We start from the raw sequence: 25,901 nt of genomic DNA, 5'->3' as shown, positions 1-25,901 counted from the left end.
CCCCCCCCCCCGTGTACAACAATCTACATTTATTAAAATACAGTCATGTCATCTTCTTCTGGTTGCTGCACAACACTGCACAATGGTGGGGGACGGGGTTTCACTTAACTAGGGCTTATTTTGGGGGTAGGGCTTATATTACGAGCATCCTGAACAATCATACTAGGGCTTATTATCAGGTTAAGTCTTATTTTCAGGGAAACGAGGTAGTACTATTCTCTTTACACCATGTGCCGTAATGGAGTCTGAAGACACGTGCTGGAGTATAAACCCACAGAACAAGACTGTTTAGAGATACTGTAAGTGGGATGGGATTTTGTTTTCTCCCAAAAAGGACATTTATTTTTTTCTAGCTCTACAACAGCCTTTTATGGAACAAGGAGCGCTTAAAATGTAATTGGTAATTCAAACATATGTGCACTGTGGCATGTAGTCAGAGTAGTACTCTAACACCAGTAGTTTACTTTCTGTCCTTTTATCTACTAGCACTGGATTTGTCTCTTCACTGATGCAGCTCACTCAGCTGACATTTGCAGTGTGCTTTCCATTAGGGATCCTTTGTTTCTTCTAAGCCTTCACAGTCAATTTAGGATGTGAAGTATTACTGTTGTTACTCTTCTTGTGTCCATCACAGTGCAATTATTGTATCTGAATCTCCTTCCTTTATGAATAGCCATCACATCTGGATACTGGACAGGATTTGGTTCTTGTTACATGTCATCAAGTTGTTTCTGACTTATAGTGACACTAATAGAGTCTCTGAGGTATGAAGGATGTTCTGGGAGTGGTTTACCACTATTACTCCACAAGATGTTTCCAAGGGATTGAACCCAGGTTTGCTGAGTCCTGGTCTTAAACTCCAACCACTACACCACACTAGGAAAGACTCAGCTAGGATTTTACCACTTGTATTTTAGCACCAGTAGAATCTGCAAGCACAGTTATCCAAACTCCATTTTTTAAGCTTCTAAATGTCATAAACAATGCACAAAGAAAATGTCACAACTAAAAATGGTAACAGACATTTAATTAAAAATTCAGTACAAGAGTCAATCTTGGGCATAGACAAAAAAATTTGTATCTAGGTTTACTGTAATCAAAGAGGGCAGTAGGGATAGATGACATGAAACATGTCATTATATGAACCATATTGCCCAGGGATAGGAAGAGTTTCTTTTTAGTTCTTGTTTTGTCTTACATAAGGCACCATAGCGCTAAAGCACTCTTTGGGAAGTTTACAACATTATGCAAACAACACTTTCAACAGCCATCTCTCATATCTGATTTGGTTTGAATTCCTGCATTGAGCAGAGGGTTGGGCTTGATGACCTTATAGGCCCCTTCCAACTCTATGATTCTGTAATTCTTTTTGGACTGTAACTCACATAAAACCCCAGCCAATATGGTTACTGGCTTGGAGCATTTTGAGAGTGAAAATTGTAGCTTTCCCCAGTTCTGGAATAGCTCTATCTGGATGTTCCCTTTGAAGTGCAGTTTTAGTCAAACAGAGACAAGGGCTGAGTCTCCCCCAATACTCCAATGGGGTGGGCAAACAGCATTCCTAAAGAGCAGCCAGCTATCTGCTCATAAGCTCTGCCCATGTCTGAAAAGATCCTGGAAGTTAGACTCGTAAAATGTCCCAGCCAACATAGCTATTGGTTACAATGGTTGGGGGGTTCTGGGAGTTATCATTCAAAAAGTAATTTCCCCAAGTTCTGTGAGTGGGAAGCCAGTTTGTAATCCACATTTCCAGACACACACACAGCCTATACATGGGCTTCCTGCTACAGATGCTGTTCCTTAGAATTTGGCCAGGTCCAGTGGGAGTGTAATAGCAAGGGGAGGTTTGGCTTTCCACCTCTGCATGACTCCAATTGTCTGGACATCATCTCCTCATTAGGATTCAACTGACCTGAGTTTTTTTTCCATTTGTGTTTAAGACAGCACCAGTTTCCAGTAGAAATAAAAGCACAAATTTTATTTATCAATTTATATCCCACCTTTTCCCCAATAGTAAGACTCACTTACTATTGAAAAGCAAATGTTTGGTGCATCATTATATTTCCATACAAATCATCCAAGGTTTTGAGGAAAGCCATCCTACAATTTTTATCACTCTTAGAAGACTGTCTGAATTGTGTCAGTGCAGAAATGCCAGCACAAATGTCAGATTGCTAAAGCGAAATCCTCATCTGGTCCCCAATTTGGCAAGATGCTACAATGTTGTTATGCAATATAATATCAACAGAGCTTGTAAAACCTAGGAGTCACCACTTAACAGCCATTGAGGGGTTGTTGGTCATAGCTATGTAATTGATTAACATCTCCTTTGCCCTGCTTGAGTACACACTTGTTAGAAGCAACATAAGAGGAAGCACAGCCAGAATTTGGATGTTAGTAAACCAAATGGTGTAGAACAAAAGGATCTGGGATCATTTTTTAAAAACTGAGAAGTAAAATTCTCATCTGTGCATGCAGGATAGCAAAAGATGGAAAATAACAGTGCAAGAAGAATACAGCATTCAACTCTATTGTCTTCTCAAGTCCCAATACTGCATATTCAAGAATTATTCTGTCAACTGAGCAGCAATTGCTCATATGAACACACAAATGATAAGTGACATAAGGGCAGAAAGCCCTAATTCAACTGCCTATCAAAATTAATAAGTTGCATTATCTTTTATTAGAATTGACCATTTAAAGGTGACACTACCAGAGTATGGATGATTTCAGAGTGCCAATATGCTTAAAAAATGTTAACAACAAGTGGAAGTTGTGAATCATGGACGTTTGAGGAAGAGGGTTCTTGCTGGGAAGTTTGTTTTCCTTTGCTACTTTTTGCACGTTACAGAAAATTATTTTTTAGAAATCTCATCAATTTTTAAAACTTGGCATTGTCATCAATGACAACTCAGTAAGAAAGGGAGGGAGTAAAAATAGAGGCAGAAGAACCCAACTTACAGTGCTGCCCCACATATTCCATTAGTTCTGGATCTCCCTATTTAAGACCAATGTTGTGTTGACATGTGCAACTAAGACAGCAGGGCTGTGTAATCTTTAGCTCTCCAAATAGTTGGAGATTAAGCTGCCACTATCCCTCCCCACAAGAAGGCTGATGATAAAGATTGTTGGAGGCAATGTCTAAAACATGTTTTTTTGAGGGGGGGGAGTTTTCTCACCCCTGTTAAAGAATGTTTTGTACATCCTTTGTCCAACTGAGCTAACATAATCAATCAACAAAAGCAACACAGTACTTAAACATAAAGGAAAGACACACCTGAAAATAGCAAAGCTAAGGACATGAGTATGAAGAAGTCTTGTTGCTAAGAAGCAGAAATAGGCAGAAAGCAGGTGTTGTGGAGTATGAGGATAGGTGACAGGTTCAAGAATTGGAGCAAAGAAATGGGACAAAAGTGTTAGCTACAGGTGTTGACTGATTGATAGACAAAACCTAAATGGGTGCAACTCACTTACAGGACTGTGGCTTGGTGAGAGAAGGGCTTCTTTCTTATACAGTACTTAGAGACAACTGCTCTTAAGTATAGCCGATGAACATGCTACTGTAAAATGTCTAGCAATCTGAAAATAGACATCTATTTTAAAGGAAACTTTTAGATTTTTCAATCTGCATTAGGAAGAAAAGTCTCAAAATGTTCTCACAAATTGTCTTCTGATAAATTTTGGTTCAATTCTAGAAACAATGACTTCTCAGGTCTAGAATCTGAGTTTGGTTTTGACAGATTCTGGTAACTAGTTCAAGGCTGACTCAGTCTTCCAATACTTCTGAGGTCAGTAAAATTAGCACACAGCTTGCCATGGAGGGTGTGGTAAACTGCCCAGAGAGTGTTCTAGCACTATGGGAAGGGGTTATATAAGTTGAAACAACAGCAGCAACCACAGCAATACAGGAAATATCTCTTTGATTACAGTTTTCTTGTGTCCAAACACATTTTCTTAAAGTTAAGAAACAGTCCACCCTACAGTAAGCTGCTCACTTCTATCTGCCATGAGACAACAGTGACTTTTAAGAATTCACTGACACAGACAATGGGCCCAGGACATTTGACAACCCCCACCTGATGCCCAAATACAGTCTTCTTTACAGCACACACGTAACACAATGCAAGAAGTATCAATTCCATCACAGACGTAGATCTATTTCCCCTTTCTCCCTTCAACAACTTCACCTACCAACATTTGCCACAAAGTGACAATTAAGCGGAATGCCTGAAGGGGTAAAATAGTGGTGCCCTCTATACTCCACAGCCTTTACTCATACTAAACTGAGTCGCTTTTTCAAAACAAACATAAAAATCAAGTCACACCTATTGAAAGAGGTCTAGGAATTAGCTTTCTACCTATACACAATTTTATTATCAAATGATGGCAAAGCTTCCTTCCCTCCCACCCCAATGATTTCATTTGCTTTGAACTTGAATGCCATTCTGATGAGACAACTGAATTACATGATTAACAGTGCCTTTTTGTTTCGGAAATGAATCCAAACACAAATGTGCATGAAAGAAGCATAGTGTAGATAAATGTGATAATTAACAATATATTCTGAAAACTAGCTAGGAAATGTAACAGGGAGCCCCATGGGATCCATTTTTATTTCCTTCTTGTCTGGACAATGATTTATTTTGTTGGCATGCTGAAAGTGTCTGTGATCTGTGTTGCTTTGAGATATTGAAGTATGGGGGGCACTCTTAAGCTACAACAAGCATTCTGCATTTTCTCCCAGTATTAGCTGGATTTTGATGTAATGCTTTGAAGGTTGCTAGACTAATCACGGCATGTAGCTGTTACTTTCTATTTTCTTGCTTTATTACATTTTCAGAATTAAAAAAAAGGAGATTAGCACCAGCACAAGCAGCCGTTATCAATATCAAGGAGACAAACACAAAAGATATTTGAACAAAATGAAATTTCCCATGTCAGTGGCAGACAGGCTACAGCTGCAAAGTGCTAGATAATTAAATCGAGAAAAGAAGAGCAACTTTTGGACTTCTTGCAGGGATGTGATATGTCTCACACAGATAAGAATGTGACTTTAAAAACATGCACCAAGATTTCATATCATATAATTTAATATTACAACATGAGATACAGTTCTTTATAAATTGAACATTTTGTAACCAGTCATGAGTCGTTGTCATGGTCATTTTAATCTTTTTTTCAGTGTTTGATGATACTGTATTTATCATTATCAATTGTTCAATACTTATTTGTGTTTATTAATATAAGGGCGGGGGGGGAAGCTTGTAACAGTGCAATATTCTACATGCCCACTACAAGTTATTTACTACGTACTTCAAAGTTGCTTTCAGTTACTCCCAGGGAAGTGTATATGGAGTTGCAGCTTAAAACTTACAATTCTTTGTTATTTTGGGATGCAGGGAAGATGAAGAAGCTTAAATTATCTTCATCTTGTGACTGATTTCTCATCCTTGTTTAAAATAAAGATGAGTATTGCTGCACCTTACACTGAATGGCCCCAATTACTGCAAGAATGTCTCTCCTTGTATCAGTCTGTAACTTAAAATCATCAAGGTAGGCACTCCCTCCAAAGACCTCATCTACATTTTAGGTCAACAAAGAAGATTTTCTTGACTGTGATGCCCCAACTATGGTATACTAACTAAAGGAGGTAAAACTGGTGCCAATACAGCAGGTTTTCTGGATCCTATTCAAAACCTTTTTGTTTTGCAAATGCATTTACCTGGCCAATTTGGATTGTTTTATTGTTCTTCTTGTTTTGATTACAGTTTTTATAATTTTATTCTGTATTCCATTTTATTATTCTAACTCATGTGTATGTTGCCTTGTTATTCTTAAGGATGAAGAACATTTTAAAATCAATACTATCTGGTGAATTTTAACATTCAGCTATAAATGTCCCTACTTTTGGAGCTACTGCCCACTCTTACTTTGATATAAAATCAGAAAAAAAAATGAGGAGCATCTCCAACTAGAAGTTAAAACTCAGAAAACTCCTTTTGTCTGTTTTTATTTTTATTTATTTATTTATTGTATTTATACCCTGCCTATCTAGTCATTTCGACCACTCTAGGCCTGAATGAACAGTCGCAAAAATGAAACACCAATTATGATTTTTTTTTCAGCCTTACTATTACATAAGTTTTAGAGCTATTACCCTCTCTGTGTATGCATACAGACATACAAGCATTTGCCCATTAGATTATAACATCCATTATGCAAATACTCAAAGCATTACAGCATCTGTACTAATGAGTTTGTGTAGTGTTCACTCCATAGATCCATTCAGGAAGAAAGGTTTTTTACATTTTTGCTAATTCAGATCCTTTTTTTTGCCAAGTGTTTCTTCATAAAAATCATCACAAGCATAAAAATGGAGAAAAACTCTTTTTAGTGGAAAGCAATGTAAACCTAACTGTCAATTTTAATTTATAAAAATGTTTGGCAGAGGAACAGTATAAGACCATATTTTAATGAGCTGCAGCATTTGTCAACATAGCATATAGCCTTCCTACAGGATACAGGCCTAAATCCAATGCTGCAGTGCCAGTGCAATACAACTTAGTATGTCTCCTTTCCTCTCCTCTCCATCTGAAAACCAGTTCTGAAGCTTCTGTTAGTCCTTCAAAGCAGGTCTCTGCTAATGCACAGGTGGTGAATTAGGGATAGGAGTTCATTCTTCCAAATTCCACTGACAGATGCCCCCTGTTGGATTTTGGCCATAATTATAAAGTCACAACAAAGAGCTGAAATGATGCAGATATCAGCCTAGTTAGTTTAAGATGATGCTTCACACAGAAATACTTTACAAAATTGTTTAGTGGTTGTTCCTCATCTGTTGGTTGGAATAAGGGTGAAATAGTTTCTCTGATAATCATTAGAAAGCCTGCTATCCTTCTTTAGCACCAGTATCCTCCATATATGAGTTGCTCCTCTTGCCTTAGTTGGGCCATCGACAACATTATTTGATTCTATTTGCCTTCCACTACATTTAATTTGAGCCAAAACAGTAAAGAAACACAATTAATCAAATATATATAAATAAATGCAAACCTATTTACAATAGTATCACTAACTCTGGCTTATGAATTTAAGACTGCTGCAGAAGTTGGATTTGGAGGGGACGTTGAGAAAGGAGTATATATTATCTTCTCATTTTAGTTGGTACTTGCCTATTAACCTTGGTTCCCCCCTCCTCTCCATCCCCCTACTCCATGATCCCAATTTACAGCACATTCAAGGCCCAATCAGTTTATTCTTTCCAGATTCTGGTAACAACTGGCCTGATCTGCATATCCTGGACTAACATGAGCACTCAAACAGGTATCTTTTGGATTTTGCACTTCTCTACATTGTGCGACACAATGGCCGGCTAAAAATATCAAAGTATGTATAAAATGTGTTATTTTAAGTTAAAATATGTTTAGAAACTCATAATGTATGAGAAAATACATTCAAAACTATACAATTTTAACTGATTTAAGAATATGCAAAAATACAAGTTTTTACTTGGCTTTTTTAAAAAACAACACAGAGATTAATTCAATATAATACATCATTTTTTGGCCATTCATTCAGATCTCCTCAAATTCTGAGCCTCAGTTTTATAAAGGTTTATTAACACCTAAAATTCATACATCTTTCTGTACATCTATAAGCCCCTCTGTACCTTTTTTTAAAACAATATTTTGAAACTTATGTTTGTTTTGACTTTGATGTTTCTTTCCACTCCACCTCCTTATAGCTTTAGGGTATATGTGAATAATCTGCTTAGCGGCACATTGCCTGAGGATTGGAAACACAATTAAGTGTGCGTGCCATGTCTCGTTCTATTTTTCATAAGGGGACTTCGTGTTCAGTTCCCAAAACATTTTCTCCGTGTACATAAATTAGGAAGAGTTATCTGCAAGACCAGACTGAAAATACTGGTGCCTTATTTTACTCCCTGTCACGTTCTTAAAATATGTCCCAGAAGAAACTAAAAGGAACACAGATGACTGCAAAACAAGAATGCTTAATGTTCATTATCTCCATAATCACACACCTTCTGGAATCAAGATTTATTTTCAGTAGGAAGTGGTGTGAAGCAACTGATAAAAGAAAATCTTATCCTTTACTTAAGTACTCAAAAAAAGTGAACTGAATTCTGTACAGAGAAGTAAGCAATATAATGTAAAGTTCTATCAATATCTGGCTAATGAAGGCACCAATTCTCTGTTAAATGTTTTACTTTATGTAATTAATATGAGTGAGGCCTACCATAAATGAAAATGATAGGACTGGATTAGAATAATATGAACTATATAAAAGTATAATTGAAACACTGTTGGTCAAAGTTATGGACATATACATCCCAGTTGCACAAAAAATTGTTTTGTAAATAAATTCACGGGGGGTACATACATAATGGCTAAATATGGAATTCTAATGCATGGGACTGGGATTGCTAGCGGTGGCAGATGGATCTCTGTGACTGTTCAGGTCTTTCCCCCATTTTAGCCAACAAATGAGGGCCAGATAAGATGTAACTGTGAATCTTGCACAGCTTTTAAAAATGCATGTAGCAGCTGCAGCTGGGGAGGGGGTGATAATTACCAGGATCACAGAAGAAAGGGAGGTGAATTTGATCCTTTTTTTCCTATGTTATGGTCTTGATGAATACTGCTCTTTTGAAAAAAAGCAATTTACATTAGACAATTAAAACAGCAGGCCAGTAAATTCCAGACTCTAACAAAGAAAAGCCTTTAACAGGTCTCCATCTGTACAGTTCACATGAAGGGCATCCAGAATCAATCATGCTAAGATGGTGCATTTAGAGTTTGAACTAATTCACTATAAAAACTCACCATATTCATTGAACAAGGGTACTCTGGCCTACCAGATGTTTCTAGACAATGGCTCCTATAAACACCAGCCAGTATGACCAATGGTAAGGGATGATGCAAGGAGTCTAGTAACATAGGATGCTGGCCCCCTACTCATTCTATAGACTCCAATTCTCCTCAGTTCTCTACTCTTAATGCAATCACCTCCTTAGAAGTTGGACACTGTGACCTAAACCTACAATGCAGATTTAAAATGAAAAGTAGATCAGTGGCAACCTATCTAGAAAAAGGTAATGAGGAGAGAAAGGAAATTTCTATAAAATACAAATTATGAGTTTCATTAATCATATCCAAGATAAAACTATCCAACTGTAGTTTGAGTAGTTAGGTTGATTATGATTGAACAAAACTGGTTAATAGAAAGTATCTTCCTTCTTTAATTATCTTTCCATGATTTTATAACACAATTCAAGTTCATGTGTTCTATTTCATCAGACTTAAAGCAACAAAGCAATCAAGTGGGATTGGGGTCACATGAGAAATATTATTCTGATGCGAAGTCATACTATTGAGTATTTCTTTCATAATAATGAATATTTCATGATAACAATAAATAACATATGTTGTAAACTCAATTACAACATATGGCAACCTTTTCTAGGGATTTCTAAGTATGGAATACTCAGATGTGTTTTGCTATTCCCTTCTTCCAATGGACTGTCAAGATTGCCCAAAGTTACACAGGCTAGCTCTTCTCCCAGGAGCCACAGTGGAATTTAACACCCAGGCTCAGAATGGGGCATTAAAAGGTCAACATAAATTCAAGAGCCCACCTTTCTCCAGGACTCTCTAAGACATTGAAAAGCCTGGAGATGGATGTTCATTTGAAGCCCTTTCTGCAACCTTCTTTTTTCCCCATCCATTGAGAAAAAATATTTTGCATACACATAATATTTTCAAGGGAAGGTAACTATATTTTTCATCTGAATATTAAGAATATAACTAAAACAGCACAAACTATTTGCACATGATGACAACATTCAGAGAAGTTGGTTGTCCTTCAATTTTTTCCCCCTACTTTTCTGGTCAGCAAGTTCAGATATGGGATTATCAAAATATTTCCTTCACAAAACACATGTTCTACGGCTATTACAGAGATTGACAAAAGTGTTGGTTGTGTTACTAAGGAACATTTCTTTTTAATAAAGTTTAATTTTGAGACTGCAATTCTTCACAGAATTAGATAAAGGCAGAAAACTGTGATAACATTTGGAAAATCTTTAGTCACATTCTGACTAAACTATCAGTTGCTTCAAATCCATCATATCTTTCTGCAAAGCTCCTATAATCTTTCAGCATCTCACTCCCTTCTCTGGATTTTTAAGAAACCTACACACTTCCGCATTTCTTCTTGACTATCAATTACAACCCCCAGAATTTTAAACTTGTAATTTGAAATAAAAATAAATACAAACTCTTAGTAAAATTTATTTTGAATTAAAAATAAGTGCATATAGGTTCCCCCCCCCCTTGCCTACAGTGCCGACAAGTCCTGGAAGTGGGATGCAGGAAAAATGTTCAAACAGAATTTTACCAGCTTCTCAAAGAACAAGAGAAATTATGAAATGCATGGGGTGGAGGAGATTACAATTAGAAAGGATTTTCTTCTATGAAATCTAGTAGTTGTTGGGTATGCCTCAAAGTCCTTAAAGAAATGGGAGTGCCTGATCACCTAATCTATCTCCTGAGAAACCTATATGTGGGACAGGAAGCAACAATTAGAACCGGATATGGAATAACTGATTGGTTCAAAATTGGGAAAGAAGTACGACAAGGCTGTATATTGTCCCCCGGCTTATTTAACTTATATGCAGGATACATCATGCAAAAGGCTGGATTGGAGGAATCCCAAACCGGAATTAAGATTGCCAGAAGAAGTATCAACAACCTCCGATATGCAGATGATATCACTCTGATGGCAGAAAGTGAGGAGGAATTAAAGAACCTTGTAATGAGAGTGAAAGAGGAGAGTGCAAAAAACGGTCTGAAACTCAACATCAAAAAAAACTAAGATCATGGCCACTGGCCCCATCACCTCCTGGGAAATAGAAGGGGAAGATATGGAGGCAGTGACAAATTTTACTTTCTTGGGCTCCACGATCACTGCAGATGGAGACAGCAGCTATAAAATTAAAAGACGCCTGCTTCTTGGGAGGAAAGCGATGACAAACCTAGACAGAATATTAAAAAGCAATCACCTTGACAACAAAAGTCCGAATAGTCAAAGCTATGGTTTTTTCTGTAGTGATGTATGGAAGTGAGAGCTGGACCATGAAGAAAGCTGACCGCCGAAGATCTGATGCCTTTGAATTGTGGTGCTGGAGGAGGCTCTTGAGAGTCCCCTGGACTGCAAGGAGAACAAAGCTATCCATTCTGAAGGAAATCAAAATTGAGTGCTCACTGGAAGGTCAGATCCTGAAGCTGACGCTCCAGTACTTTGGCCATCTCATGAGAATAGAAGACTCTTTGGAAAAGACCTTGATATTGGGAAAGTGTGAAGGCAAGAAGCGAAGGGGATGACAGAGGATGAGATGGCTGGACAGTGTCATCGAAGCTACCAACATGAATTTGACACAACTCCTGGAGGCAGTGGAAGACAGGAGGGCCTGACATGCTGTGGTCCATGGGGTCATGAAGAGTCAGACACTACTAAACGACTAAACAACAATGACAAAGAGAACTAGATTTTATATTATTCACAGCAGCAGCAGAGTTTGTATTGCGACACACACACATACACCCATTATATTTATGGAGCTCCAATCAGTGGGCTTCTTAGAGAAAAGGAACTGGCAACAATGCAGCAATGCAAGTGTTAATGTGACCCCTTCCACGTGTCACACTCCTCTTCAAATGTGAGGGCCTCAACAACTGTCCCCTGTGCTCCACACAAACAAAAAAGGTCCTGTTCTGAATTCTATGTTGTATTTAGATTTACATTCGACTGGTCTGTATATGTAAGTTCCATGACCTTACTTTTTACAGTTAAATAATATCTTAAACTTATGACACAGGTAACAAGGATCTTGATTTTTTTAAAAAGGGACACAAAATATTTTGTGATAATTTAGAGGATTTTTTTCCCAAACAAAAAGTTAGCCTTTTGCAGTGGACGGAAGAATTATCTCTGTTTCAAATGTTTACTGTGTGTTTTAAGAAGACAGTGATGTTCACATATATTACACCAATAATTAATCAGTAGTACCTAGTTACTTGCTCATTAGGCACATGGAATTCAGTGTCTGGCTTGTCACATTAAGTTCCTTTTACTAATACCTAATACACTCCAATGTCATTTTCTGTCATTTTTTTATTTTTAACAAATCTAATCACTAGTTATCTGTAACCACTCAAATCACTCCAGGGAAAAATAAGATTCAATTAGTTAAACATGATTCTGAGTGTCTGGAAATAATTAAGTTGCATTAATATCATTATTAATATTATAAAGTGTCAGCATTGTGAAATTCATTTAATGTTTCTGAATATTTAAAGATGTCAGAACCTGAATTAAAAGACTTTGGAATTATAGCTAAGTTGTCTGCTCTATAGTAACTGGTCCTCCATATATACAGCAGAGGCATAAGACAGACATTCAAAATGGGATTAATACACACTTAGGGAACAAGTGTGTGAGAGTTCCTCCATCCTCCACTTATGGGTGGAGAAGCAACAGACTGAACAAGAAAGCCTAGATTGCATGTAGAACCCAGTTGAATGGACAGCCTCCATGTGCAGAGCAAGTTCTGCTCTTCATCCTGCATTCCACAAATGCAGAGTGACAATGAGTGTGGTAGCCCACTCTGCTCCACACATTTTTTATTTGACCCTTTTTAATGCCTTTCAACAATCATTATGAAGAAGTTGAAGCAGCTGAACTGGTGCATGCCTGATAATAGGCATCACATTTTCAGCATCAGAAGTGGGGAATGTGTGACCCTCTAGATGCTGCTGGATTGTAATTCCCATCAGCCCTATCCAGCAACAACCACTAATGAGAGTTGATGGCAGCTACAGTTCTACAATATGTAAAGGAATCCACATTCCTCATTCTTGCTCTGTAAGAATATATGCTTGGGTACCAGTGAGAATACGTTTTGAGTATCTGACTAACCCTAACATATGAACTTATTTCGTACTGAAGATAATACACTGAAAGCATATTACAAACTGTACTGTATATGCTGTTTTATGCCTTATGTCTGATAGCTATCTACTGTATTGGACATTGCAAGATGCCATAAAAATCTGGAAGACAGAACACATAAACATTGGGCAGGATCTACCGCTGGACTCCTGCTAATGGAATGGCAGAATCCAGAAAAAGAGAGGGCAATGCCAACATGCTTTTGCCATTGTAGCCTCTGCTGTACTTGAGAAACCTGCTTGTAGGTCTTCTCCACCTGGCTTTTCATAAGCTCTCAGGATGGGGTGGAGGAAGGGCTCACAGTGTGGAAGTTTCAAGACTGTCTGAGTAGCTGCCGCTATGGCATCATCTACCCTCCTTCTCCCCCCTCCCCCCGGTCTTCAGGCTTCCTTGTTCCCTTTGAGTTTAGCTGCAGTCTTCCCAGTAGCTGGAAGAAAATCAAAGTTTCTTACAAAGAAAATATCAGAGCAAGCTATCACTGGTGTAATGCAAAGAACTTGAGGCTGGTTTGGTTTGAAATTATTCATTTTACAAAAGACCTGCTCTTCATTTACTTATATTTATCAATTTAGCCGCCTGTATGTTTGGACTCTTCCTATAGGAATGACTATCATCATATTATAATGAGCATATGAGAGGGAAGTTACATTGTAATAGTAATAGTCATGTTGTACTAGCATCATGTTGGATTTAGGCCATTAGAAGTAATGCATTATTAAGGGAGGCAGAATAACTAGGAATAAATGGTTTTGGAGATGAGAGTCACACATGCAACAGCAATGACATCTGCTTCTCTGTCTATCATAGAAGAACAGGGATACCTTTTCTTGCATTAAGGATTGCTTTTTTGGCTCTTGTATATATACAAACATGACAATATATAACTGAAACCAGGGAATGATGACCTTGCTTTCAAGTGATACTTACACTGACATACCAAAACACAAAGACAAATGCCACAGCATATTTTTTGTTAGATGCAAAGACTGGAGAAGATCATTTGTGAAATAATGAACTATGAAAACACTGGATTTAATGAAGTGCAAACTCACAGTCCAGCGTGTGTAGGGCAAAATAGGGTGGGAAGCAGGAGTGTCCAAACTTTAATTTCTCATAATGTCTCCAACAGAGTAACATCACCAGCAAAGTGTCCCTATTCATTCAAACATTATTTTCACAAATAAGTGTACTGAATATTTCACATACAAGAATGATACAGAAATGACTTCAGATACCTTATATGAATGGCATCAATACTGTTTACTGGTCACAAAGAAAGGTCAAGTGCCGGCTGAATCAGTCTTCCTCTATATTCTCTGGTGCCCAGGTTCTTCCTCCTATATAAAAGTGAGGAAGGGAGAATTACTTAGTTGTCTCACAGTTTCTAATAACAACTTCTTGGACTCTAAAGTATTTCTGAGAAGAGCTGGTACACTATTTTATGTACCAACCAAGAAGGTATTCCTAGTATGTAACTAGTCCATCGTTTGCTCACGGAGAAAATGGATGTAATGTATACTCTAAAATTATGAAGCCATCACTTTGCTCCCATGTTTCGATTGAGAGTGGCTTCTGGAATAATATCTGGCTTCTAGCAGGGATCCAGAAGCATTTTCATAAAGTCTTTCTGATGAAATAGGAATCAATAATGTCAAAAGATAGAAGCACTAATCAGCTGCAAAATCACTATGCAAATCTTTGGGCCACATTTCAGAAAATGATAGCAATTGTAGTAATGGTTAACTGCTATAATAATTATCATCTATGGATTGTATATTACAGACTTTAAATGTGGGCCATAATCTGTGGTGCTAAAAGTCAGCTCTAATCAAGAAGCATAGCTTCCCCAATTTTATTAAGACTGTGACTTTCTATATTATATTGTAACTGGAAATCTCTCCTACAGACCTTCTAATTTTTAGGTTTTCAGAAATAATATTTCAAAACCCTATACAGGGTACAATTCTTCTGAAAATAGTGTGCCTAGCATCTTGCTTAAACTCTCAAAAGTGTTTTTTTTAAAAAAAAGATCTCCAGGTTTCAGCAGCAGAGGTTGGCTCCAGAACATGCAGGGATACCAAGCCTGATGACGTTCCAGCCTTATCTCAGAAATATGTTTACTGTATTTTGTATTTTCAAAAATACATTTTACTTAATTGTTTAAAATATTTCTTAGGCACTTTTGAGGACTGTCATCTTCAAAAAGCTAACTTACACTGCAAAAGCCATGCAATCTAATGTCACAGAAATTATAAAATCACAAACAATATAAAAAGATTTAAATAGAGCTAGTTACAACACAACAGGCTTAAAACAGATTGTGTGTGTCCAAGAAAGAAATAACATGTAAAATTTAAAAGCCCTCTTAAAAGGACTTCACCAATGGGAATGGCCAACTTTGCTATATTGTTTCAATGATGACTATTGAGAAAGACCTTCCCTCTAGTATCCAGCAGCTTTACTGATACCAAGTAGCAGGCCAATGAGCAGTTTTTCCAAAGATGAATTCAAGGCGTGGTATAAAGGTGTAACTAGCCTTCAAATAACCAGGCCCTTAAATCTTCAGGGCTTCAAAATGAAAATTAGTGTTCTAGTTCCAGAAACACACTTGCAGTCAGGGAAGCTGATATTATCTAAATTGAACAGCCACATCCTATACTAAGACTTGTAAACCATTTACAAAGACAGTTCTGTGTACCATGCATTACAGTAATAGCCTTCTGCATCTGACTAGGCCATGGATAATGGAGGATGGGTTTGCTTTCCCTACATAGTTTTGCAGCCAATATACCATTCAAAGTTGGTTAAAAGTTGATTGAATGATTGTGTTTCTATAATCAACAAAGTTCAGGAAAAAAACATAAATTGTCAGCTTGGTTCTTTCAGAGGAGTCCAACCAGTTGAATCAACACTGGCTGAAGCCCTATGTATTGATCAGCATATTTTCTTGGCCAAAATATTCTAATTTTCATCTTGATCCATCTCGAAACTTCATATAGATACCTGCTCAGTGGCCCTACAATGTCCCTGTGATCAACAGGAGTGCTTTTAGTGGATACTTTTATGTCTTCTGGAATTTGTGACCCCCTTCTCTTGCACTCCCTTGATTGACCTGAAAACACATTCCAAAGAAAAGTCAAAGGAGGAGAGGAGAAGAACACTCAAATTCCATCAACAATGACCACCAAAATATATCTTTTGATCTTGGCCATAGATCGATCTTGGCCAACCTCTAAATGACTTCTCGAGTGCTTTAATGTAGATATTAGACAACACATTTGACAAGAAGGAATGCTGCAGTATCCTGCAGACTACAGGCCATAAGGCAGAACAGAAGTCCCCTCTGTTACATACAGCACTGATGTTACCTGTCTGTCATGGGTTTGGAGGGAAAGTTCCATCCTATGGGGAGTGGAAGGCGGGACATCAGGAGGAGGGGCTGTACTGTATATATATGTGGAGCGTGTGTGGAGAGTAGAAAAGGAGAAGAAGCAGCAGCTGGGAAGAAGAAGCTGGTGTGGGAGTCTGTGTGTCAGACAGGGTACTACTGTGTGTCAGTCAGTACCAACCTGATAGGTTCAGGTGTCTGTATGGTTAGCCAGAACTGATAGGTTCAGGGTCTGTGCTTCAAGTTAAGTGTTCTGTGTGAACCAAACTGTGTGCATGTATGAATGAGACTAAGCCACGTTACTATATCTTATTCACCTGATCAATTTATTTTCCCTGTGTGTTGTTTTAAATAAACCTTATCCTTTTATTTGTTGAAAATCCATCCCTGGTCTGTGTGACTTCTTATAGGGAATGGTTGGTGGCAGCTTAGTGAAACTGTGGCATATCCCAGTAGGTCTGGGTTTGTCACATTGATTGGTGTCCAGCGTGTGGGATACGACTGGTCCAGTTGTCCAGTGGTCCAGCAAAGCCTTGACAAGTGTGCCCAGAGCAAGGGGGGTCTAGTCAGGGACAATCTGAGAGCACGTAGGTAATCTTCTAGGTGTACCTCACGGGGAGGTGCGCTAGTAGAAGAACGTGTAACCTCAGATTGGGGGCTAGATTAGGGAGCTCTGAGGCAACCTGGTTTTGGCGGGAAAAAAGCTGAGGCAAAACTGTAAAGTAGAAGTGATCTGGCCTGCCTGCTGAGAGGCCCAGCAGAGGGGGGTGGACTCCGGCTGGCTACAGTTGCAAGTAGTGCTGAAGGACAGCAGCAATCTATAGAGAAAGCTGGTTCTGAGGCAAAAGAGAAAAAAAAAGTGGTCACTTTATTTTGAGGCTTGACTTTTGAAAGCAGCCTGTTCTGGGGGGGGGGGATTATGCCCTTGACTCGAAGCCAAATGGCAGAAATGGGTGAAGTGAAAGACCCCCAGGTTGACCAAGGTTCTGAGGATGAATTTGGCTCAGTGCAAGGTGACAGCATGGGAGAACAAAACCCAGAACTCATAAAAATACTCATAGCCCAACAGCATGAACTGAGGGTGAGGGAAATGGAGGAAAGGGAAAGAGAGAAACAACGGCAATTTGAATTAGAGAGAGAGAGAGAGAGAATGGAAATGGAGAGGGAGAGAGAAAATTGCTCTGGAAAAAGAAAGAATGGCGTTTGAGTTAAGAAAACTGGAACTGATGAATCAGAACAATAATAACAATAGGGATTCTGAGGGAGGCCAATTGTCTAAAGCTGACCTGAAGAAATTCCCTGTGTACCACAAGGGAGATTGTCCTGAGGTGTTCTTTTCCTTAGTGGAAAGAGCGTTTGTGGACTTCTCAGTGAGGGAAACTGAGAAGATGACCATTATGCGATCTTTAATCAGTGGCAGCCTTGCTGAAGTTTATTCAGAGATGCCACAGGAACTGATGAAAGATTTTGCAGAGTTTAAAAAACTGGTGTTTGCAAGACATGGGATAAATGCGGAACAGCTGAGGCAAAGATTCAGGTCAATCACCAAGAAACCAGAGCAGACTTTTACCCAAGTGGGGGCCCAATTGGTGAGGCTGCTAGAGAAATGGCTATCTCAGGAGGGGACAGAGACCTTTCAGCAGCTCAAAGACTTGATAGCGCTGGAACAGTTCTATTCAGTCCTGCATGGGGAACTGAAATTCCAGGTGAGGGAAAGGAAACCGAAATCTGTGGCAGAAGCAGCCGAGATCGCAGATTTTATTTCCCAAATAAGAAAGCCCTTGGGTGAGGGGAAAGCGATTGGGAAACCTAAGGAAACCTACAGCAAGTACTCTCAGGGACCAGGGAAAAGCCAGCAAGGGGGAGGGGCCCATGGTGAAGGGAAGCCCTCAGACATGAAACCAAGACCTCAGATTTTGGAGGGAAAACCAAAACAGGATGAGAAAGACTCAAAATATAGCAGAAAATGTTATTTCTGTCAGGGAAAGGGCCATCTAATCTCAGAGTGTGAGAAATTAAAGCAGCTAAAAGGAATTGTGCCTCAGGATTCGAGTGGAACCAAGCCAAAAGCTGTGTTCTGTGTCCAGAAAGAGCAAGGCTCATTGTCACTGAGGGAGCCTGTTGCCATGGCTACTCAATCTGGAACAGCTACATCTGCTGATCAGGCTGAGGAAAATGGTCCTCTTGTAGAGGTCAGGCGCTGCCTACTGGTGAGAACAGATTCTCAGTTGTTTGAAACAGCAGGGGTGGACGTAGGAATACTTGGCCATCAGTATCGGGGGCTGCGGGACACTTGTTCTCAGGTGACCCTGTGCCATCCAGATATTATTCCTAGGGAGTATGTAATCCCAAATGAGAGCATGAAGGTGGCAGGGATTGAGGGGCAGGTGATCTCACTGCCAGTAGCGGAGGTACCTGTCAACTTTCAAGGCTGGAGGGGAGTTTGGCGGCTAGCAATTTCATCGACTCTGCCAGCAGCCGTGCTCGTGGGAAATGACCTGGCTGAACATGTGAAACGGGTGCTAGTGATTACACGTTCACAAGCCACCACGGGGACAGTTCAGGGGGGTAATGATGAGCCAGAGACGGAAGCAGGTGGGGGGAGTTCAGAAGCTGTGTTGGAAACCTTAACCACAGACAGCAGATTTGGACAAGAGCAAAAGGCAGACGCCACTCTCCAAAAGTGTTTTGAACAGGTGACTGACGCCCAGCTAACACCTGAAACCCCAGTGAGATTTCTAGAGAAAAAGGGGATTTTATATAGAGAGACCCTGAGGAATATCTCAAAAGGGGGAGATGGGATCCGAAGTCAGCTAGTGGTACCTGAAAAGTATCGCCCCATGATCTTACAAAGGGGGCACTCTGACATGTTTGCTGCACACTTAGGGGTGAACAAAACACAGCAGAGAATCACACAGAATTTTTACTGGCCTGACATAGGGAAGCAGATCAGGGAGTTCTGTAAACAATGTGATGTGTGTCAAAGGCAGGGGAATAGCCGCGACAGGACCAAAGCAAAGTTGTGCCCTTTGCCTGTGATTGACACTCCGTTCAAATGCATAGGGGTGGATATTGTGGGACCTTTGCCCAAGGCCACAAAGAGGGGGAACAGGTTCATTCTCACCATTGTGGACCATGCCACGAGGTACCCTGAAGCCATACCCTTGACTAACATTGAAACTAACACAGTGGCAGATGCCTTGGTGGGGTATATGTCCAGGATGGGATTTGCCTCAGAAATAATCACAGATTTGGGAGCATCATTCACATCGAAGCTCATGAAACGCTTATGGCAAATCTGTGGAATTAAGCACAAGGAAACCACTGCCTATCACCCTGAAAGTAATGGGTTAACTGAGAAGTTCAATGGGACTCTGATGCGCATGATTAGGGCTTACTTGGCAGAGAATCCAAACAATTGGGACCAGAAGCTGCAATCCCTTTTGTTTGCTTATCGATCAGTGCCACAAGCCAGTACCGGGTTCAGTCCGTTTGAACTTTTATTTGGGAGAAGGGTGAAAGGGCCCCTTGATTTGATCAAACAAAATTGGGAGCAGATCACCCAGGGTGACCCACAAGACGTTGTGACATACATAGACTCTTTAAGGAAGGACCTAAAGAGAAACCTAGAGCTAGCAGCAGAGACCCTGCAAGCTCAAAAGGTCAGAAAGAAAACTTGGGATGACCAGGAAGGCAGGGAGAGGCACTTTAATCCAGGGGAGGAAGTGCTTTGGCCTAGGCTCTGCAAAGAGAGCAAGTGTCAGCTGGGTAGCCCAGAAATAAAATACTTGGGTCACATAGTAGGGGGAGGAGTGATAAAACCCCTAGAGGCTAAGATCGAAGCAGTTCGTGATTGGCCCAGACCCAACACCAAGAAAAAAGTCAAATCATTTCTTGGGTTGGTGGGCTACTACAGAAAGTTCATCCCGAGGTTTAGCGAGATGGCGACTCCGCTGACCGATCTGACGAGGAAGAAGGCTGATGACCGCATCCCGTGGACCAGCGACTGTGAGGAGGCGTTCCAGAGGTTGAAGCAGGCGCTCATCAACTATCCAGTGCTGCGTGCTCCAGACTTCGACCGGGAGTTCATCATCTACACCGATGCGTCTAACAGCGGGGTAGGAGCAGTTCTTTGCCAGGAGGATGAGAATGGTGACCAGCATCCAGTGTCCTACCTGAGTAGGAAACTCCAGAAAGGTGAGAGACATTTGGCAACCATGGAGAAGGAGTGTCTGGCAATAGTCTACGCGATCCAGAAGGCCAAGCCTTACATCTGGGGAAGACATTTTGTTCTGTGCACTGACCATTCACCACTGCAATGGTTAAAGACAATGAAAACCCACAATAGACTTATGAGGTGGGCTTTAAACCTGCAGGACTATGACTTTGAAGTGAAGGTGGTCAGAGGGTCAGTGAACTGTGTTGCTGACGCCTTGTCAAGAAGACCTGAAGAATGAAGACGGCGAAAGAACATGGACTATGTATATATATTGATGACAAAAAGTTAAATGTACCTGTTTTTTTGAATTTGGTTTGTATGAATAAAGGTAACTTGATGTAATGTATATGGTAAATGTTTAAATGCCTAACTGATATGGTTAACTTAGAATGTAAGTATAAGGAAGTATGGTATTGTATGTATGTATAACTGGTTTTGTGTGTTTTATCCAGGTTGTTTTTTGGTGAAAAGCACCTTAGCTTTCCCCCTACAAAACAACTTATAAAGAGGGGAGGTGTTACATACAGCACTGATGTTACCTGTCTGTCATGGGTTTGGAGGGAAAGTTCCATCCTATGGGGAGTGGAAGGCGGGACATCAGGAGGAGGGGCTGTACTGTATATATATGTGGAGCGTGTGTGGAGAGTAGAAAAGGAGAAGAAGCAGCAGCTGGGAAGAAGAAGCTGGTGTGGGAGTCTGTGTGTCAGACAGGGTACTACTGTGTGTCAGTCAGTACCAACCTGATAGGTTCAGGTGTCTGTATGGTTAGCCAGAACTGATAGGTTCAGGGTCTGTGCTTCAAGTTAAGTGTTCTGTGTGAACCAAACTGTGTGCATGTATGAATGAGACTAAGCCACGTTACTATATCTTATTCACCTGATCAATTTATTTTCCCTGTGTGTTGTTTTAAATAAACCTTATCTTTTTATTTGTTGAAAATCCATCCCTGGTCTGTGTGACTTCTTATAGGGAATGGTTGGTGGCAGCTTAGTGAAACTGTGGCATATCCCAGTAGGTCTGGGTTTGTCACACCCTCAACCTCCCCTTCTGAGAACAACTAGTCTGTTTTACTGAAAACATAACAACTCTGTGCCTACAAAGCACAATCCAGCAAGGCTTTGTTAAAAGGTTGACATTCAGGCCAAGATCATGACTTCCTTGCACAGCATTCTTTGGAATGCACACGTTTCATCTACATATGGAAGCCTGTTAGCATCCTTTAATGTCAAACATTAAATCAGAATAAAATTATCGTACTGTCAGGAAGATCATTTTTACAAAATAGATACAATTTTTTTTTTTGAGAAATGTGATATATATCTTCACATACATTCCCAGATGTTCTTGCAGGTCTGAAAATATTTCTCTACAAGCCCCTTGGGTTATAGAACAAACTGATTGAATGAACAACACATAATTCTGGATAATGAAATAAAGATGACTGATATATGTGTGGATGCAGCTAATGAGACCAAATGCAGCAGAGAGATCAGCCAGATGCTCTTAGTTACAAAATAAAAATAGGCATCCTGGAGAAAGTATTATGTATCCTTTCATACTTGCTGGGGTGTAAAAATACTTTAAATTTCTTAATATACATATTTTAAAAATAATTTATATAATTATGATCTCAAACTCGAGCTCCAACTACCTGTTACATGGAATTAGACATTATTTTCTCCACTATTAAACATCTTTAAATCACCCTGAGATGGTTATGAATCAAATGACAGCTCATATGAGAAAGGCTCATTTCTTCCTCCTCCCTCCCAACTTTTTAAAGGTCAAGATTGTCCTCCTTAAGCATCTTCATTATCCACTACCACTCATGTTATTGATCTTATTAAACTTTCCCTATGGGTATTTATTTTAATTTGGAATAAAGTTAGAAGCAGAGGCAATAAAAACAGAAGACGTGTAGCAATACAGTAAGCTGACAAAATAATAAAGCCGAGTTTTAAAATGCTTATTATATCATGACTATGCTGGAAGGGCAGCTAAACAGACCAGCCTAAAGGAATTCTCTACATCAGCCATTTTCAACGTGGGGCCATATGGCCCCCTGGGGGCCCTAGCCCATTTGAAAGGGGGACACAGACTGGAAACAATTCTTCACACACCACCTTATGAGGTTCATTGTACAATTTATACAATCCGGATTCAGCCTATATTTCTTTCATATTGTGTTGATGGCCATGGCAAAAAAAAAATGTTCAGAATGGCTGCCCTACATAATGGAAGACCGGCTGTTTTACACTCACACTGGCCACGTGACCATGGAAACTGTCTACAGACAAAACGCTGGTTCTACGGCTTGGAAACGGGGATGAGTACCACGCCCTAGAATCGGACATGACTGGACTAAATGTCAAGGGGAACACCTTTACCTTTATCACTGTAAACTAGACAGCATTTCTGTTTGGCTGAAATTTGACCAGTAATGTCAAGGGCTTCCACACATAGAAGAAGAATGAGAACATATTTTTCTTAACTTACAATGTTTTGCTTGCTGAATGCATTTACTGCATGACTAACTGGAGGATACTGTAATGGTCTCTACCTCTTGAGGGCCATGAGATGGGAGGCTTCTTCAACAGATAGATATGTTATGACCTGAAGCTGATCTACTGCTGTGTCTTTTGTTCTTCCTCTTTACAACATCTAGATAAAGTTAACCATGTTAACAGCAGAATTGTATTTTCATCTATTCTGAAGGAAATCTTATGGAGTTCAATGGGAATTATTTAAAACATGTGTATAGATTGAGGCTTAATGACAAAAACATTTTTTAAAAATAGTAAACTTTGCTTACATGAGCAGACCAATCTTTCATGAATAGGAAACATTAAATGTGTTATTCTATCTAGAAGCCTCTTTTCTAATTTTCTTCCAAAGACTTGTTGACCATTTTAATCCCAAGAGAATCAAACAACTATTCTCTTGCAAGGAGTTTTAATCTTTTTAAAAACATAATCATCACTCTTTAGAACAGATGGAATCTGTCAGTATCTTTCAATCCTGTCAGTGGTTTTAACTTTCATGAGGCAAATAAGTATATTACATGGGGTTGGCCAGGACGCTCAAAAGGAGTGGGAATTTGTGATTTTATTTTAATATGTACATGGACAAAGAAAGCAGAAAAGAAACTGAATGGCACTGAAATAATCTGAACCTGGAAATAACTAGTCACAAATATATTTAGATAAGGATTCACATAATAATGTGTGACTAGTATTTTCCATAATAAAGATATAACTAATTCCCACTACTACTGCAATTTAAGGAATCATTTCATTCCTTCTGTAGTGTAACTGTAACTGAAAATTACATTTATATTTGGGGATGTATTATCACTAATGAGGAATGTAACACAGTTCAAGCGTTGGGTTATGTTGCTGCCTCATAAACTGCTGTGGCAAGCAAGAAGAAGGCAGAATCTGTTTTGTACCACAGACTGGTGCCTTAACTAATTATATTGTTTTTTAAGAGACTAAGAATTGTAATTGTGGAAGTAACTGCTTCAGCTTGGAACAATAACTGCAACAAATTATTTTTAAAAGTAACATTCCACTCTGGAAACAACTACCACAGCTGGGATATATTGGCATTCATTGTACTGAAATACTGTACTTTAAAGGAATGTAGATGATATATTTTGCCATAGTAAATCCTTATGTAATTTTAATCAGAAGGGATGTTAACTAGAAGACAGACCCCTGAATATGTATGCTTCTGCTACTTACTATCTCTGTGGGTTACAGTGTGTCAGGAGTTCAAAGAAGACTGTCTGATCCATCACTCCTTCTACGACACAGGATTAAACTAGATGCTACTGCAAGTTCATTGTTAGAAGCAGCAGTGACTTAGTGTTAAACTGTTTGATCCTAATCCCATGTTTAGGATCATGATCTAATTTCCAGACCTCTATAGCTTGCACATTAGCATGCTTTTACTCATTAGACTTTAAATATGTGCTTAGTCTGCATTCTGATTGCTCAAATATGAGGCTGGGAGGGACATGAGAGACTGAAACATGAATATGTTTTCTTCTAATGATGCATTAATTATCAAATGTAATTTGACCCTCAGTAGATAATATTTATGGTTTTTCTTTTGCATATCCCTTCCACCTGCCCAACTACTGTATGATGTGTGTAAATCAGAAAGTCCTTTTTGTTAAAGAAAACAACTTAAACATAGGTGGCCTATGGTCTTAAAAGAGGGATCACACATCTCCATTGCTTGGACCATTTGAACCATGAACCTGTCTTTAACTGTTCTCCAAGAGTCTGTGGTATGGTATGGCATGGTTAACAGGGAGGTGTGGAACTGCCATATGAAGATACTTCAGGAGGCTTATGAAATTATCAGAGTTTCCATAGAATAAAACTCTGGTTCACAAGAAACTTTGACAAAGATTGATTAGAAAGGGGTGCAATCTGTCATGCAAGGCCACCTACTTTTCAATACAGAAAGAGGAAAGGGGCTTTCAAGGCGCTCTTGAAAACACCCCCACTAGCAGAGGCTCAAGTAGGGAAAATACTTTGTCCTGTGCCGCTCCAAATTCAACCACACTCCCTCTGAAGTGGAATTGCAGCCCCAATTATTTTGGGTCCAAGAAGGAGACAAGGCAAATTTGTTTAAATATTGCTTTTATTGTTCTACTATGCTTTTTAAAAAGTGTTCTATTATGCTTTTTTAAGTGTTCTATTATGCTTTTTACATGATTGCTTTTTTAAAAATAAAAATAAATAATAAACACCATATCTGTGGGTTTCAGGAAGGCAGTTTAGGAACATATTAAACAAATGCAAACATTTATTCAGTATTTATTTTGGAGGGCCAACTGGGTCTTGGGTAACATCTTTCAGGGTAAAGGAAGGGAGAAAGAAAGGATCCCCAGAAAAGATTTCTGCTGGAATCAAAACATGCCTGGAAGGATCCATGTGATCTGGCTTGCAAGTTTTAGAAGATGTGATTTACATATAGCTTTTTAAAAAATTAAGATTATTTTCTTTCAAAATGCGTTAAAAATATTTTCGTTTCCTACAGTTGAGTTTCTCTTCTGTCTCCTGTCCAATGTTTGAAATATAGAAACCTGAATCTTCATTACAAAAGAAGACAAATCAAAATGGGTGAACCAATGTTTTGGTTCATAAGATTAGTGAGTGCTACTGTATGTCTGCTTTCCAGCTGATACCCATTCTGTGAACCTGGGGAAAATACAGAAAGCTCCCAATTGCAAGAAAATGAATGAAAAAA

The 25,901-nt window shown here is 39.2% G+C and overlaps 1 protein-coding gene across 13 annotated transcripts in view; it reads right to left on the bottom strand.

Annotated features, from left to right (window-relative positions):
• SYT1 (synaptotagmin 1) overlaps positions 1-25,901 on the bottom strand; it is a 375,109-nt gene that overhangs the window by 261,703 nt on the left and 87,505 nt on the right. For 10 of the 13 annotated variants that reach the window (XM_078376951.1, XM_073000338.2, XM_020804087.3 and 7 more), the window contains exon 2: positions 14,268-14,369. The exons of the other annotated variants lie outside the window; for them this stretch is intronic. The gene's annotated coding sequence lies outside the window, so the exon portion shown is untranslated. The remainder of the gene's footprint in view (positions 1-14,267; positions 14,370-25,901) is intronic. 13 annotated transcript variants of the gene reach the window in all.

The sequence above is a fragment of the Pogona vitticeps genome, chromosome 5 (genome assembly GCF_051106095.1).
Source record: "Pogona vitticeps strain Pit_001003342236 chromosome 5, PviZW2.1, whole genome shotgun sequence".
NCBI lineage: Eukaryota > Metazoa > Chordata > Lepidosauria > Squamata > Agamidae > Pogona > Pogona vitticeps.
This window is presented reverse-complemented; position numbering and strand designations above follow the sequence as displayed.